Source organism: Anser cygnoides, chromosome 2 (assembly GCF_040182565.1).
Source record: "Anser cygnoides isolate HZ-2024a breed goose chromosome 2, Taihu_goose_T2T_genome, whole genome shotgun sequence".
Taxonomy (NCBI): domain Eukaryota; kingdom Metazoa; phylum Chordata; class Aves; order Anseriformes; family Anatidae; genus Anser; species Anser cygnoides.
The window spans coordinates 117369742-117388562 of NC_089874.1; positions in this window are offsets into that span (position 1 = coordinate 117369742).

Genomic DNA, 18821 nt, shown 5'->3' on the forward strand with positions numbered 1-18821 from the left:
TACAATAAATGTTTCTTTCTTGCTAACTTCTGAAAAAAAAAAAAAAGAAAGAAAGAAAGAAAAACAAACCACACATGAATTCTGCCTGCTGATTAAAAGCACTAAATTCTTTAAGTCTTCAAGCAAGATAACAACAGCTCATGCACCAATTTACTGGGCTTTTGACTCAAACTCTTTTACGCTTCCAAAGCATGTTACAAACCACATGGCAGAAGACAGTGTCTCTGTTTTATAGTTGTTAAAACTCAGGCCCAGAAGAGGCTTTAACAGTTGTGACTGCATCACGAGTCTTGCCTTTGCTAAGTATTGTTTATTCACAACTTCTCTTGCTCAGTAATCATCACAGATTTGCTAGTGCTGTAATAAATCTATTGGGATAGAGTCATTAAACAGTGAATCTCCATTGACAAGAGATTATTGATTAAAAACAAATAGACTTTCGTTACTAATAGTTAATTTTCAGTGTTATCTTGGGGCTAGGTTACAGCATTCTCCTATCACTTTTTCATTTGTTCGGACTTCTACCTTTTCATAAAAAAAAAAAATCAGTATGTGGGACAGATGGTACAGAAGAGTGGTAATTGCAGGTGAATTAGTATCACATAGTGAAGACATTAATATTTAGCACTTATTCAACATTTCAACCAAGGATTTTGAGTGACTTCATAAAAGAAATCTGTTTTCTCTGTCACTGCCATGAGCACAGAGAGCAGTGGCATCATGCCTGCCACATCTGATGCCTTTTGAGGGAAAAGAAAACACACAAAATCCCTACCTTTTATCAACACTTAGATGTTATCAGCATGTGCTAGTGCTGGCAAAGCATCCATCAGATTAAATGCATCGCTTCTAGTGAAGCTGTGTTTTGAAAATGGTCGTGGGAGGAATGCACAGACCCAAACTAATGGAAATGCCTGGTTAGCATCCAACCACTAGGTAACCCTGGGACTGGGACTGGCCCTAGACACTTATCTTCTAGCTTCAAAAGGAAAAATGAAGTCTGTAATTTTCTTATCTAAAAATAACAGACCATGGTTATGCTTGGGCTGAAATACCAGAGTGACAGGGACTGTATCCACACTGCTCTGCGGTGAGTTATGGTTCCTTCAAATCCTCCCTGAGTACACAAGACTTGACAAGCATGACCCAGCAGGCTGCAAGCAGGACGTGGCCGTCCCCAGCAGGATTGCCAAGGAGGGCATGTGGAGTGCAGGTCCCCAGCACCCAGGAGAAAGCATTTCCTGGGCCGTGCCTCAACATGTGTGTGGAGCCATCCTAGAGTTTTGCAAGATGGGGCGTTTTCTTCCAGCCTCCATTCTTTCCTGGGCGTTTGACCATCATCCACCATCAAAAGCTTAAAGCTTGGTGGGGTTATCAGCAGTAAATCAGTTTAAAAAACAGAAAACAGCTGCTCTCCCCAGGAGGCTGGCCATGCAGGGAAGTGCTTATGGCCTTGAAGAATCCCAACAATCCGTCATTCCCTCTGCTTGCGCTTTGGTAGCTGAGCTACAGATACTGGCTATCTCCTTCTCTGGCCCCTTTGGCTTCCTGGTGGCCTTTGTGGTCACCCTGAGCTCAAAACACATTCACAAACTGCTCTTCCTGCCTGATGGATAATAAAAGAGGTCCTGTGCCTGCTCCTCCAGCTGAACCAAGTTGGGTGAAAACCCTTTTTACCTGGGCCTGGTTGCGAGCTGCCTTGCCTTGCTCTGCCTGCCCTGACCTCAGCCGGAGCCTGGTGGTGGGGCTGGGATGGCGTGGCGTGATAGCTGAATGGGGATCTTTGGCCTTTCCTCGAGGGATTTGAATTCCCTGCTTCCCCAGCCTGGGGTGCTCCATGGCACTGCTTCTGCTGAGATCCTCACCTTCAGCTGAAGCACAAGCAATGTTAAAAAAGCTACTATGAATGGTGCAGTGGGTTTTGCACTCCAAGAGGATTTGGACAAAAATAAATTGTACCAGTGTTTGGTAGCAGTGGCCCATGCCATCCCTCACACCGTGCTTTGTCTTTATTTCTGCAGCCTGAAAAAAAGACCAAAGTAGGCAAGGCTGCAAATGTAATTTTGAAGCAGAGCAGGGCTGGGTGTCTGCTCACCTATTGCATGGGTGTAGTCTGTGGGGAGGTTAGCCTCCTTTTTACAACCCCCCATTCACTCAGTCACTGAGGCGGTAATGAAAGGGTCATGAGGATAGGGGCCAAAGCAGAAAAAGTGTATTTTTATTTAATAGCATTTAATAGTATAATTAGTATTTAATACTAAGCAAATTTTTTCACTTGCCACAGACTGAAGGAAACTTACAGTTACTGTACTATGTGTACAAAGACATAGCACTGGTATTAAAATTCCCCTGGAATTCATTTCCTTGGAATATATAACAGAAAGCGTCCAGCTGAACCGTGGGAATGTCTCCTCCAGAAGGTGCTGGGACGGCTCTGGGGGAAAAAAAAAAAAAAAAGTGCCTGGCAAACAGTTTGTGCAGGGTGCTGGGGGCTGGTTTATAACCCCTCCTACCTCAGCGCCACGCTGGTTCCTGACCTACGATTCAAATGTTTCATCAGATTATTTCTCTTAGATCTGTTATCTCTAGCAAATAAAACTCAGAGACGAGCTATCTCCTCCCGGTGATTTAGCAACGAACTCGACTGATTTTCTGGCTAATGATTATCTTCGGTCTCCCGCAGGCCTTGAGTTCGGCCTCCCCAGGCACCTGGCTTCTGCGGCTGGGGCAGGCCAGCGGGGCTGCAGGCCAACATGGGTGCCAGTGAGGTGGTGCTGGGCACCGAGCCGTGCCATGGTGGGGCTACCTGCCTGGGCAGGGTGGTGATGGCCTCCCTGGGTGACCTCCGGCCTTCACTGCCTTCTCCTGTCGCCCACACAGGTCGGATCGGGGCCTTCCTCGCTTCCCTTGACTTCTGCCCTCCCTGAAAAAAACTCCAAGTGTTGCCTCTCTAACACGAGCCAGGTTATTTTTTGTAAACTGCGAGCGTTGCCAACTACTCCTTTCTTCTTTTCTCGAGACAAAAACTAAAGGCAGAGCTTCCAAGTAGAAGGAACATGGTACTTATGGCTTCTGTTTTAGGTTGTGCCAGACCGCGTCTCCCAGATGATTCATTGCGCCTGACGTAACCCACATCAACAGCACAGCTCATGCTGGCAGGGGGAGATCTGCTCTCTGTGCAAGGGCGCTCACCCTTTGCCATTTGTCATCCTGTGATACACCTAACATTTTGTCCTGTAGGTGACAAGCTTGACTTTTGCAACTACAAGAAGTACAGAAAGCTTCTTCACTCTCAAATCTGGGCCCCAGACAGGTACTGCCAAAACAATAGTGCCATTAAAGAAGAGCTTTCTTGTAATCCATCCTGCCTTTGTCTTGTTCCTGTGAACAAGATGTGGGCAAGCTGAATTAAGGATCCATACAAATATTTGATTTTCTGTATTCCTGGTAAACTAGAGAGGAACTACTTCTCCTCCTCATATTCTGTCTAGGAGGAATAAAATACTTTTCTCTGACACAAACAAAACTATATCCGTTCGGACTTCTGTTTGTACTTTTTCAGGCATCTCTTAAAGCAAACATGCAAATTAATCTGTGTCAGGTGGCTAGGATTCTGGTTGTCCCCTTACCCACCTCTTTCCAGCTTAGAAACCATGCTAATAGCTAGTGCTAGTGGCATCTCTCACTGAGCTCACTGTGCTCAAACAGCTGTCAGCTGGGGCACATGAAACAGAGACTAACGCAGGCGAAAAGCTGGAGCAGATCTCAAGGACGTGTCCTAACCAAGGGGCAGAGGATTGTTCTCACACTCCTGTTCTTTGAATTAATGAGCACTTAAATATTTGATGCTACATGAACCACATGTGTTTCACACACTAGCATCCAAGCAGAGTGACCTTACAGCAAGCTTAAAGCTCTTAGGAGGTTCTTGTCAAAGAAAGGGAAGATGGAGTTGAACTGAACACAGGTGTTCTTCCCTCACATGAAAATTTCCCTTATGATTTGAATAGAAGCAACCAGCATTATATACGCTGCTAAATTTTCTGGCTCACTCTGTTCATGTTACTCCATAAAATAATTAGTTCAAATACTAATGGTAAGACTGGTGAGACATTCAGAATCTTTTTAAAAACCTCTCATATGCCTTTAAATCCTCACTCTCTCCAGTTATGTCCTCCTCCTCCTTTTAAATCCAATAAAAATCTTGCAAAATGGTTTAAAATTAAAAGACGCAAGTACCTTGCACCTGTTGAGCATAAAATCCATGATATTAGGTGTTGAGAAGGCAGCCACAGAAATACTGGCCTCAGTTTTTTCCGGGACACCAGAGAAATACAGTTAGTTCTCCAATGATTAAGGAACTCTTTTAAAGGAGTTTTTTAAGTAAACATTCTGCTAAAATAAATAAAAACCCAACTAAATAGATAAAGCATGAAATGCCCCCACTAACACACCTATAAGGGATGTTTCATTGTATAACCTACCAAAGATCTCACCATTTTATTGTGATTCCCTCCTTTCAAATCTCACTGGAAATTTCCTAGTGCAGGCTGGCGATGCCAGAGTGCCAAATACTAAAGGAAAGGCAGAACATGGTGCTGTCCTGCCATGTCTTTAAATATTTTCCCGGTATAGTGTTCAAGTTTTTCACTGAGAAGGAGTATTTTGCTATATGACAAAAGAGAATACCTTTGAAGGATGTGACTGGAATAGAAATATTCTTGAGGTGAATTTGGTGCTAGGAGTAAATTGCAACCTTAGCCAAGATAATAATTTGGAATAGAAAGCTCCAGAGTAGTGATGTTCTGCTGTAAACATGATTTTATGCTCTTAAAAGTTGATTTACTGTATCAGCTGAAGTTTGGGATTTGTGGAAAAGGACAATATGACATAACTTGTGATTGCACAGAAGGACAGAATCTGTTCTTTTAAAAATCATTTCTGGAAGAGAAAGTGCTCAATGTACCTCTAAATATGAGTTTATGAAATTATCATCTGCTGCATGTTAGAGAGAACCTGTGAGGAATGTGTGCTGCCCTGGGAGGAATTTCTACCACAAATAATAGCACTTAGTGCCACTAGGGCTCCTTTCAGAGAGAGCCTCCTCTGGAAAGCCTCGCGGCTCAGATAGCCTCTTTGTTTCTCTCTCACATGTACCTTTTCCTGCTGTGCTCCAGCCAGATTAAGGGATCAGCAGAAATTGAAATACTCCCCTGTGCCACCCACTTGTCCAGCAGGCTCTGTGCAGTTTTGTTTAGAGGAGTTTGACAGCCTGACCTATCTGAGTGCATTACCCTTGTTTGTGGAGCGTTAGGAAAGAAATCCAGGCCTTCAGAGGGAAGGGGAAAATGCCTTCAGCATTTATTTTTCTTTTTTTTTCACCTTGGCGACAGAGCGATTGCTAGTTTTTATGGCTGGCTTGATGACACAACAGATAAGCTTCTGAATCACGGTAATAAAGGAATGCCAGGCCTGTTCCCTGGCGTAATTGGAAAGAGAATTGTTTTATTGTATTTATTACCAATGGATGACCAGCTGCTTCCTTAGAGACACCAACAGTTCAATATATTTCTTGAAACAGAACCATTAACATCTTTCCTTCTGTATAGAAACGCAAGAAGCCTGAAGACAATAGGATTATGAAGCCCAAAGCCAATATTTCCCAATACGTTAAAATGCATTTTCTGACGTAAGGCTCACCACACACGTCCACTGTAGCCACAAGACACGAGCGGCTGCTCTCAGCAGTTCCCCAGATGCCACTACTTGTGAAGGAACCCCAGGCTTGGTTTTCTGCCCCTGTGAAACCAGGGTGCAGAGCACTTTTCCGTGGCTTTTGCCCACCAGACCCAGCATCAGCCCCCAGCAGCCGGGAGCTCCCTCGGGAGCCTGCAGGCAGGCTCAGAGCCCAGCACGCTTCCCAGCTCTGGCCTGCCCCGGCAGAAATTTTGGAGAAAAGGCATTTATTTCCCTGAGCAAAAAATAGCAGCAGGAACCTGAGGCAGCAGGGTGGCTCAGCCCACCAGGTGGCAGCCTGCTGCTGTGCTTGTCGGCCCGCAGTGCTTGGTGCCACTGCAGGGGCTGAGAGGAGCAGCCAAACCAGAGCTATGGCCCAGGTCACAAAGTGATGCTGGAAAACCAAAAAGCAAGGTCCCGGACTGCGATACAGCCTCTCTGTTCTAGTGTTTCATGTCGGTAACAGAGAGGAATGACTTCCCAAGCTTTGTCATTGATCTCTTAAACATTCTCCAGCAACACACCAAGTCCTTTTTTATTCTCAAAGGACAAATCTCTTAGGATGAATTCACAGCATTTTTCTTTCAAAAATTCTGAGATTTTCTCAAGTGCAAAAAAAAAAAAAAAAATCAACCTGATTAATAGAAGTGCACCTAACAAAAGCTCTGGGGGAGCAGTAAATTTTCTTATCAATCTTGTCATCAAATAACGTTGGAGGCAAGTCTCTTCCAACAGCTCTCCATCCCCCTTACCTTCACTCTTCTTCCTCTTGACTTTGCATGGTTTTATACTGAGGCAGAACTACAAGCATGATGGGTTTATACAGGTGATGAGCAAAGCTACAGAAGGAAAAAAAGAGACATCCCAGCATCTGGAGTCATTGCATGATGGTTTCTGTGCAACTCTCACCCTGACTTAAAAGCAACAACCTATCAGTGACACCTTTACAAGAGACCTATCATGGTCAGGCTTTTGTTTTTACAGCAAAAACTAAGAAGGGGTCAGAGCAAAAAGTTACACAGAGCAGCACAGGAAGTCCCCTCCTCAGAACCTGAATGGTCTGTTCTGTGCTATGCAACACAGTACTTTTTTCACCCCTTTCTCTGTAGGTTTTCCACACAAAGCTGCTTTTCTCCTCTCAGCGCTTATTTCTTTTGTGACCAATCACTTCCACCCCGCTGGTACTGGAAGTGTTGTATGAGGAGAGCAGACTATATGCCACGGAGGTACTGTTAAGTTTGCTTCATCAGGGTTCACTTGGTATTTCTCTCAGCATCTAGTATAAGGAAGTGTCACTACAAGGTCAGGGACAGACTGCTCACCCTGTCAGAACCGGATATGCTGACAAACAGCGAGGCTGCAGTGGTCCTAGTCATTTAGATTTCTTGGGTCCAAAAAATTTAGATTTTGACTGCTTTGGTCAAAGACAGAGTTCAGACTGCAGATGACTAATCACAAAGACTGCAGGATGTCTCTAAGAGTGAAAAGAGAAGGCACTATTTTTTGCAGGGTATTTTTCCTCATTCCAGAATGACTTGAGATAAAGGGCCCTACCTGATAATAGGCAAAAGGTTTTTTTGTTTGTTTGTTTTTTCTCCCCAAACCAGACTATTCACATGGGCAGCAGCCAAAAGCAGAGGCTGTACACCACTCAGAAGTACTCACCAGTCCCACTACCTGCTCTCCTCCTTGCTTTCCAGCATCTCTGTGTTGCAAGCTCTCCCAGACCACTGCTTCTGGAGTGTTCCCTTAGCACTGCTGTGCTGAGGTCAATTCTATCCATTAAGACTGAAAGCCCCTCCAAAAAAACTGTATCAGAGGTGGACATCAAGAAGGGACACTGACCAGAAGGGAAGACAGGGAGGTACCTCCTGTCCTCATTTAGGGTGCTGTGCAGAGAGCTACTAGGAGTCTGCAACATCTTCTGTAGCTTGCTGATAAGAGAAATGAAAACTGATTCTGCAAGTCTGAAGGAGGCCCATAACACACATGGAAAAAAAAAACTGTTCTGGGGTAGGAACTTCAAAGTGAATGTTTGTGTTGTGCTTGATCAGCTGAATTACCACCAAAGAGAAATTACGTGCGAAGCTAAGGTAGAGTGGGATGGATGGCAGAATTACACAAGCTGTTGAGGAAGGACAGAAGGACGGAAGGACGGACGGGAAAGGTGTTTTCACTCACTCTAAAATTTCACACACACAGTGCCTCCTTTGCAAGGTGCTCCATAAAGCAGGATGTCTATAAAGGACTAGGCCTTGAGCAGGCACATGAGCAGCACACATGCTGAATGTCAGCTACAGCTTAAAACACAGAGACTGCCTTGGAAAAGATTTCATCAGCTTTGGTATTTCTTGAGTTCCCATTTCCCTGGGAGGCTTGAGCATAAGGACACAGAAAATGCCTGTCTCCCTGGAAAACATGTATATTGGACTGCCCTCAGAACTGCTTTTTTATACATTGCTACATCCTGTTTCTCTGTTTATTTGTGTGACACTACCTACACCACCTCCTGAAAGGGTATCTTCTTTACCTTTCTCCTTCCGCCCATTTTTCATCCTTCCCCTCCATTGTTTTTGCAGCTCCTGTTTCTCACCATTCGTCCATGTCAATCCTACATTTTACTTCCGTTTTAGCCAAGCCATTCTCCTTCTCCCCTGCTTTCATTAAATGTTTGGCTCCTGTTTTTTCCTCCTCCTTAGTCCCAAGGATGGGTCTGTGCACAGCTCTGCCCATCTTTCTCTCCTCTTCCTCACATTGTTCTCCTCTTTGCAGCTTTTCCACTTAAAATAATCTAAACCAATTTTTGACTCTCTCCTACATGAAGAGGCCTTTGCTCCTCAAACTTCTGTGAACGCAAGTGCTGTGCATGACCCCCACCCTCCCACCTGACAAATTAAATCTCCTCCCCAGCCTCCCTTTCTGTCTGCATCACCAATACTGCCCAGCTGCACTGTTTCCTGAATTTTCCATGCACCTTTCACTGGTTCTCTCTCAAAGCCCCCTCTAAGCAATTTCTGCCAGAGGTTCACCCATAACGTTAAGTAAATAGCTCGGTCACTTGGCTTTGTTTCCTCCTCCACACTCTGAAGTTGCTTGACCACATTTGCTTGAGAGAGTGGAACTGTGTTGGCTGGGAAAAATGAAATAGAAATGGGGAATCTCTAGACAATGGAAGAAAGTGGGAGACCTCTGAAAGACCTGAGCTCTCTAAACCATTTTACTCACTCATTCCCATTTTTTCCTGAAATAAACCATTCAGAAGGACTAGGGTAGGACCTTAGTTTCTGAGACCTGACAGGAGCAGAGATCCTCCATATACCCCAGCAGGCTGAGCCATGCTTGGGCTCTGAGGCTGCTTAGGATCTGGGCCAGTCCCCAAGAACAACAGATTTCTGTAGGGATGAGGGTGGGGTAGGAGCGCAGAACCTAAAAGTCATTTCTCAAGTGAGTAAATGAAATGTATAATTACACAAGAGAACTGAATAGAGGTTTCTGTTAATCTGTGATCCGATAATCTGCTTTGGTTGCCACTTAGCAACAGAATTGCACATTGAGGACAGAAAGCCAGGGTGACTTAAAATTCCTCTCTTTGGCAGAGAGGAGAAAAGGTCCCTCAGCAGGCAGAGCAGATTTCCCAGGTGCAGGTTATATTGTGCCTTTCAGCGCTGTTATGCAGCCACCTGACTTTCAATGTGCCCAAAGTCCAGCTCTGCTGGGCAAATAAAATTGTTTATAAAAATCAGGAAACACAGGATTTATCCAAACAAATATATACATGGACTAGTGTTAAGGTCATACACTGTAAGCAGGAGGAAGGTGGACGAAGAAACCTGTGGGCTAAAATTGCTGTACCAGAAATTACACTTAACTGGAGGATACAAACAACACTTCTCTCACCTTCTGGGGGATGCACGGTGTCACAGGGATGCCAGGAGAAAGGAGCAGGAAAGCATTATCCTGCAGCAGCAGTCCCTACCCAGAGCCACTAGCCTTCATCGTCCTGTCTTTGAGAGGCACCCTACATCCAACAGAGAGTACTAGCCCACCTCAGCCCTCTCCTAGCTTCAGCTATCTTCTTCAATGCCACAAAAATTGATAGATAAGTGTAAAGAGGTGCCTACCTCTTTACATCTCAGTCTGTGTTTTTTTTTTCCCTTTTTCTTACCATTTTTTCCTTCTTCTTACTTTTTTTTTCTTTCTCTTTTGCTTTTTTACTAGTGATTCTAGAGCAGCCAGACAAGTTGACATCTTTTGTAATGTTGCTATGAATCTGGGGCCAAAGAGATGATTAAAAGACATGGTAAGAGCTGCCTGGCAGCCAGGCTCAGCTGCATTTCAGAACATCTGGTAAGACTGCAGCCTCTGCTTGACATTGAAACAGAAGCAGATTCTCCCTCACGGTCTGGTTTGGATGCCTTTCTCTTAGCATGTGTCCTGGTACTCAGAGAGAAGACTCCAGCAATGTCAGCTGCTTCCCACCTCGAGCATTGTGCTCCCTGTGCTCTGGGAGGGATGGGTTTCCACCCCAGCAGTGCTGCCCAACAGCAGAGGAGAAAGGGGAGGTATCCCAGCCAAAGGGCAACAGAACCAACAGTGCAGTTAAAATGAAAGTTTCATTTAATATTTACATTGTAAAAGGATTAAATTTGTTTTGCCAGGTTTGTTTATCTTCAGTCAAGGACATGCTTTTTTTTTTTTTTTCCCAAATTTTTACAGTGAAGTTTTGTTCCAAAACTGAGCAGCCAAGACCTGTCCATGCCAGATGCATGAACCTTGTTTAACACAAAACACGACACTGCTCCAGATTTCTGGAGCTGTTTATTCCTAGGCCAAACTAACTGTGGTGGTATGTGTCTGGCCACCGGGGCAGGGTCCCCTTGGGAAGGAGATGAGGGGCCGGTGAATGTGAAGGGCAGAAACAGGCCCTCTGCTCCCTTGCCTCTACAGTTTTTTGGGGGGACCGGGAAGTTGGCCAAAAGGGACAGCCAAAGGAAATCTGGCTTATAAAAGTGTGTGTGTGGATAGCTAATGATACGTGTATAGCTCTGGGTTTTCACAAGTTGAGTTTTTTCCCAATTTCTGCATGCCAACACTGGGTTAAAAAAAAAATAATAATTACGCAACAGAAAGGAGTGTGACTAGCGATTACACACTTCTGCTATTTACAGCCTTCCTCACATAATAGTACAAAGAAGGAGTAAAAATAACATGTGTTCTTTTTATGTGACTCTTTGTACTTTGCGGAGGAACTTCAATAGACTCATCAAGATGATGCTAATAAGGAAAAGATCTACAATTCTCTCTGTAGTCATATATTCCCCAGATAATACTTGTGGGATGGTGCTATTTGCTGTTGTGTTTTTTTTTGTTTGTTCGTTTGTTTTGTTTTTTTCCCCATCTTAGGCTATGCTACTTTCATCATTAAAAAAAAAAAAAATACCTACTGCAGATTATCATCTTTAATGAAGAATCTCGAATTTGCTTCTTCCCCTTCACAGGAGCCCAATATCTAATGATGTCAAGCTCAGAGGAAATCGTCAGTGTAAAGCAATAGGCAATAGCGAAGAGAAGTCTAATGCTGAGGTCAGCAGGAATCTTTTGGATTGCATGTGGAAAAGTAAAGTAAAGAAATCATCCAGAGTTGAATAAACCTTTTGCTCTCTGTTGAAGGAGAATGCTAACTAGCAAGGGTGGCTAAGGATTTCAGTCTGATATTTCAACACTTTTTGAGGGACACAAGTGATCCAGAGGACTTGTCTCTTTGGCTACGCTTGACAGTTACTTAGGGCAGTACGTGAATGCCAAGCGTGCTAACTACTCTGCTAGGTGCGCACAAGCTTCCAGCCCCCATGTTTTCTCCGGCCTACATGAAATAAGATTAAAATTCCTTTGAAACATGCTCAGAGAGGAAAATCACAGAGATGAAGGGGATTAAACAAACTTATTTTACCAGTATGTATCTCTCAGAGCTAGTTTCCAGTGGCTGCAATGCTGTGGGCTTGTGATGCAGGTTCAGGAAGGCATGGGGTGCTGTGCACTGTCACATCATAGCAAAGGGACAAAGAGAGGGGCAGCACCTGGCAGATGGATGGCTTTGGGCAGGTGGCCTAGTGCTGCCCCCAGAGCAGCTCTGCAGGAACACTGGGGAGATCCTGACCAGGAGTGCTCCACGAGCAGTGCTCTGATCTGTGCTGTTAGACGGGCCAGAACAACAACCACAGTACGTACTAGAAGGATTTCCAGATTTTCCTGGATGACTTTATTCAAGCAACACTGAATTCCTCAGAGATTTTAAAAGAATAAAGACAACATCTGAAGGAAAAAATGTCCCAAACAGGAAAACCTAGGCATGTTTCACTGGTAGGTTCCACAACACACCCTGCATTATAGAACTTTATCAATTTTAGATCCAAGCAGTGAGTGCTTAGACTAATTGCCTGAATGTGAGAGACATGTGACCTTATACTGAAGTCAAGTCATTGGCATATAGCATTCAATGCACAAACATCCAACATCAAATGATCTTTTGGACAGCTCGCCTACTAGCTTGAATTGCTGCAAGCAAGGGAAAGGAGCCTTCACAGAAAATTACTTGAGATCTACATGTCCCATGAGAGTGGTCAGTGGGAATAACTCCCTGAGATATTCCCCATGCTCATCCAGTGCTGTGGATCACTCTGCTTGCACTGTGCTTTTTTACACAATATTTAATATCACCATGTGGACTCTGGGTTTCTAAAACAAGCTTTTGGAGCCAGGAACTAAAACTGCCTGCCTCTCTGACTTGACTACAGGCCATCGTCTCTTTTCATACCTCAAGCGGAGATTGGATGAGCTGCTTTACACCAACTACCATTTTACCCCCTGGGCACTACATACTGCATGATACATAAAGGGTCTGGTAGATGAGGTGGCTGCAGTTCTGTTTGAGTCACCTTGAACACAGATCATGCCTCTGCTTCATTATTGTTATTGATAAAGCATGCCTGGATGTAACACAGGTCTAATGATTGAACAGTCTCTCAGCAATGGTATGTGGCAGGACTGTGCCCTATGCAGATCAAGAAAGAGAAGGTATACACCCCACAAAATAATCCCCATTTTATCCCAGGGATAAAATAAATATTCCAAGTGCAAAAAACATATTTATAGTCACTGTGATTGCGGGTCTAGAGCAGTGATGCAACGGCCATACCTACAGCTAAGCTGCAGCCTCAGCAGCTGTATACTTTATTTATGTGTTACAAGATATGTTCTGAACATAGTTTAGAGATGGTAAACAATTAAACTTATTTTTGTCCTTAGCAAGTGTTGCACTGAACTATTGACAAGTTTGCACTCTATAAACCTGAGCATGTACCTGTTACCTGATTAGAATTCAATTTCCCAGATTGGCTGGCAGTAGGTAAAGGGGTTATAAGCACAGGGACTTAATCAGAAAAAATATTTACATGTAGCTTCTGTTTGTCCATTTAAAGCAGCAATCCGTGTTTGCAATTATGTAGGGCAGGCAGCACTTCATACAGAATGCATATGGGAAAAATATTGTGTTTATGTACATGAAAACATACACACGCTATATTTTCCCTTACAATATACCACACCATGTTTTCACTCAACCTCCAGCTAACTCATGTAACCCACGATATTTCAAAGTGTACAAATGAATTTTGTCCCGCATAATACAAAACTAGCTCTACTTACTGGCAATGTGGCGAGAAGCATTAGGAATCCCAGAGCTACTCAACATTTTTGTAGTATTCCTTCACCCTATATTTCCTACTTTGCTCACAGAGTTAGCTTGAACATTTGCTATGGCCATAATGAGTGACAGCTTTTGGCTCAGGTAACCTTGTCTAGGAGCGGTGGCTGGTCTACAACAGCTCTTAGCTCTTTTCGTTTGCTTTTCTTCTGCTTATGCATCAGCTGCTGCTGGTTCTACAGCACAGAATAGTATCTAGTCCTTCTCCAGGAGTTTTTCTCCTTGAAATGTTATAGTATACTTTATTCTTGTTCTTAAAAGTTGAGTAAGAGCAAAAAAAAAAAAGAAAGGAAAAAAAAAAAAAAAGGAAAATCCAGTAGTTTTTACTGTCCCAAACATAAGGTTCCTAATCTGCCCTGTTACTGCCCTTCTGAGAACCTTTTTTCATTCCCCTCCCCCCCAATAAAAGAGATACAGGGTTGCTTCCTCTCAGACCCATTTCAATGTTGTGCACATCTGCTTTTGCCAGACCAGTAAATCTGGTAAACGTACTTGGAAGCTGATGTAAACATTCAGTGAAACCCATGAAAGATATAGACACACAGTTTGTGAGATAAAATGATTAGTAAAGCATTTCCCCAAAGCTTTTGGCAGGAAGCAGACACTGGTTCAATTAGTAAAATGAAAGGTATGGATGTGTGATGGGCATGCACATGACAATCTCTGTAACTTGGTAGCTCCCTGATCAACAGTATGCCAAGTGGATTTTAGTCCAGGGCAGATGATGATCTTATGCCAAGATGGGGCAGCTCTGCGGATGAACTAAAGGGGCTGGGCACCTCTGGGCACATGATAGAGCATAAATGCAAACACAGGCTTTCCAGCTACAGTTCACTTCAGAGCTGCATCCAGACGAGTCCATGTGGAGATCTCCCTATATTGACCTCCACTGAAGAAAGAACTGAGTCATTTAAATAACATTATAGGATGATTAGTCGTTAACCAATGGATACTTCTGGCACTGTGTAAATTTGAAGAAGCTTTTGAAAAGACTACCCAGCTGGACCTGCATGCTGGAAAAACAGGTGTTTCCACACACCTATTTGTATTAGGTACCAGAATTAAGTGTCTGGAAACAAAGCCTTAGACTCAGCATTTTAAAATCTTAAACAGCAAGATGCTGAGCAAAGTACATAGCTGCATTAGCTGACACAAGACCTTCAGCAAATACATATGTAACTTAAGAAAAGATTATAATTTAACCCTACAGAACCTTTTTAATGGTCATAACAGCTGGGGGAAGATTTTCAAGGTCAACAGTGTCTGATCTAATTATTCATTTGACATCTGCAGTCCGCTGAGAATACATCAAGTATATGTGGAGATTGCCTTAAAAACTTTGCCTAGACAAAGCCCACTGAAAATTGTGTTTTCTGTTATATTTTTATGCTAATATAAATATTTGCATCACATTGTGGATTTACTGTGTACCTCTTACTGTAAGAAGGGTACAAAATTAAATCAATAACCTTCACTACCTCGTCATTTTGCTAACAAGGAAATTGACCTTTAAAAAACATTGATTACCTGGCAAGTTCAAAGCATTTTTCAGCAATATGAAAAGTTAAGACACCAGGACTGCCACAGGGGTTATTCACTTAGCTTTGTGTATACATTTATTTATTTGTGCATTCGCTTGTCTAGACTGATGGACTAGTATGTAGACATGAATACATACTGAAGTTGAAGAACAGAATTTTGTTTTAGAGGGATGACAGGGGCTACAGGGATAGGTAATGAAGTAGAGTTGAAATACTTCAACATGAAAGTCTGCAAAGATGAGAAGGTGCCGGTGAATTCATAGATTACAAAAAGTCCAAAGTAACAATCATTTATTTAGATGTTTCATTCTTTTGCAATTTAGGCTATGTCTCAGGATGCTCCTTGAACATGGCCTTGAAATGATCAAAAACTGCAATTTTGTACCTGAAGCCCAGCCCAACCCACCTGTCTTCTAAATTGTTTGTTAACAGTTTACACTTCCTCTTTATCAGATTAACCGTTCTTGATAGAGTGTACAAGATAAGGATGATTCTCTTATTTTTCTATGTCAAAACAGTAGCGTTTCCTTATTTCCCATTAAAATACCCAGTGTTAGTCCTATGAACAAGGCAATTTGAGAATGGTGATTAAAACTCTAAATGCAGACATTCTCTCTATACAAAATCAAAGTGCACGGCTGACTGACAAACATGCACTCAGCACACACCCCTGAAGTGCCACTATTTTTTAAGGCGATTCTTTGCAATCTGAAATTCAAGTTCAGACATGAATTTCCCTGGGCACATTTTTAATTAGAAAAGTATTATCTCCAGCTGTGCAGAGAGGGAAAATGGTACATAATCAGCAAATTGCTGAATCAGCAGAAAACCTTTCACTGACTTCAGCAGTGCCCTAATGTGCCAGAGGTCTGCCACAGCAATTCAGTGGCAGATGCCTGGACTAAAACTCAGAGTTCTTGACTCTAGTTCAGAAAGTTCGGGCAAACTTTGTCAAGAAGAAATCTCAGGTCTTTTCCTCTAAGTCCTAATGGAATGTAATTCCAGAAAAGTGAAAAAAAAAAAAAATCACTTTGACATCTACATACTATAAGAAAGTTATGGTTTTGTTTGTTTGTTTGTTTGTTTGTTTTCCCAGAAATTCATTAATTCTTTAGAAGTGTAAGGAAATTTATTCAAATAACTGAATGGCTTATCATCGATCAGCCTCTTTCCTGCTGATGTCAAATGAATAGCTTACAGGGTTTTATGGTCAAAGTCATATATTCCAACAGGTCTGAGCATTTTGCCATGTGAAATGGTTGGTTTTCTAAATAAAATCAAATAGAAGAGAAGAGGGGAGAGAGTAAAGAACTTATCTATGTAAAATAAACTTAAGTGTTTGAGACTATATGGAAGAGAAAGAAAGATACACTGTAAAGCAGTTGGAAAAAAATTCGACATAAACGAGAGTATTAGTGGGACATGTTTATTCTTGACCTGAACACTGTAATGCTTCCAAGCAAAGAATATGCTTTCAGTAAAAATAAGCTTTAATTCTAATTCTTCAGCGATGAACTTCAACTGATTTGGAATTCAGATAAGCCTTAAAGTATTTACATATTTGAGGATTATCTAATTTTTTCCATACCTGGGGGGTCTCATATTTCTTGGCTTCCATAAGGCTGTGGTTACTGTTCACACCAGGGACTCTTTGCCTTTCTGTTCTCCAGCCCTCTAACCCCCCCGGATGTTATTCCCTTCTTCTGGGTTTTGCATGTTGCCCAGGCCCCCAGGCCCAAATGGCCTCTTTCTATTTCTGTGTTAGCGGTATAACTCTACCTTTTCTTCCACACCAGGGTTCCTAAATATCTTTTTTTTTTTTTTTTTTGAGGTGTTTGCAGTGATCCTGTTAACTATTTCTTTACATTGGTTTTTATGGTACTACCCTGTGCCTGATGCTCTGTGTTGCATTACTTTCCTTGTAGCACGTACCCTCCCAGCAGACTCTCTGGGAACTACCCAGTTCCCTGCTCTTTATGGCAGCTTCCTTACTGCTTCAGAAGGCTGAGTTCCCCAACTCCATGTGCTCTTCAGTGCTCAGTCCCTTTTCATTTACCTTTCCCATATTTTATTTTATTTTTTCACCTGGGATAAATTATTTAGTTTAAAAGCTTCAGACTCCCATTACACAGAAAGTGTTTAAAAATGACAGACAACAGTCAATCAATCATCACTTGCTACATGCTCAGCAGTTACTCATCTCCTGTCTCCTTCTTCCTCCTACAGTCACGTGTTTTGATTCTTGCTCGAAATAGTAAGATTTCATTCACCGAGGCTGGTACATTCTGTAAAATTTTAGAGTTTATTTGGATGCAAATGTCCAAAACTCTCACAGTACAAACACACACAATCCAGATGATAGCCATGCCCTTCTAGAACCACCGCATCCTTCTCTATTTAAAACCAGCCAAATAGACGCCTCTACCTTCTCTTTGGTGCCACCATTTCTTCTGACTCCAAGCAAATGCCTTTTTCTTTCAGCTAAAATTCCACTCCTTGTTCTCCTCAGCCAGCTATTCCAAATTCCTGGACCCTCTTATGTATTTTAACAAAAGCATTTCACTGGCAGTATTTGTGATAGTAAGTTGAGACTGACAATGGAAGGAGAATGGTCTAACTATCATTAATTTCATTAGGCTATAATAATTCTAAATTAGATTTCCATGGGATTTTAATAGAATTCAGTATAAATTCTAGATATGCTATGGCCTCTGAGACTGGAGAAATAATGAAGACTTTTACCTTCTCGGAGAGTCCATTCATATCTTATAATTTACAGCAATAATCTAGTTACCTGCAAAATGTGTGAAAAAAGATTCACAAAAACACAGAGTCTATTTACTTTCCAAAATGGTTACCCTGCTAATAGTCAAAGAATCCCTATTTAGATTATGTTTGGGAGGGGGAGAGTCCAAAAAAATTGTAAGGGAAGGAAGAGAAAAAAAAAAAAAACACATTTGGGGGTAGAATTTTCCATGCTTCTTATTCACTTCGGAAGCCAGCTACCAAAAGATCAATGTTATAAAAGAGGAAAGTAAACTAGGTAATACAGACAGATGAAACATACTGTCACTGTAGACTTGATTTTTCAGAAACACTTATCTTGCAGAAAACCTAGGGAAAAAAAAATATTTTTTTTGAAGTCTTGCTCCCATATGAGGGCAATTCCAGGTGCAGGCAGACTCATTAGCTCCTTAGCATTATCTCCTTGCAGACCAGCTGACAGAAAATGAGAGGACTGCCTACTTGCACTAAAATGCAGATAATTTCTTTTCCTGGCATACAAAGCCTTACTGCTTCAGAGAAATATTTATAAGCAATGAGAGCAAAATAAGGAAATAAAACATTGATGCACTGATCTAAAAGCAGTGTTTACCTCTCCAAGATCTGAATAGAACCCACAAGCACTAGATTGCAGCATGAATTGTTACTGCTGGGCACCTCAAATTGACTTTTACATGCATGCAAAATGAGCATAGAATGCTACTTACGTATTAGCCTGCTTTGCTGTAAGTTCAAAGGGCACTGTGATCCCAGTTCAGGAGATTACTGTAATATAGATTTTTTCCAAACCACAACTTTGCCGAAAGAGAACAGACTACATAGTTTCTGGAGAATACTGTCTGTAACCTCTAAGACCTTCACCATAATCCCACCCAAGAGGCAAAATTGCATTTTTTTTAAATACTGTGAAAACAGTAAAAACTAAGTTTACCACCGTCAAAGAACAGAAGTATAAAGTCAGGGTTATTCAGGACATGGGAAGAAAGAAAAGCCAAAGG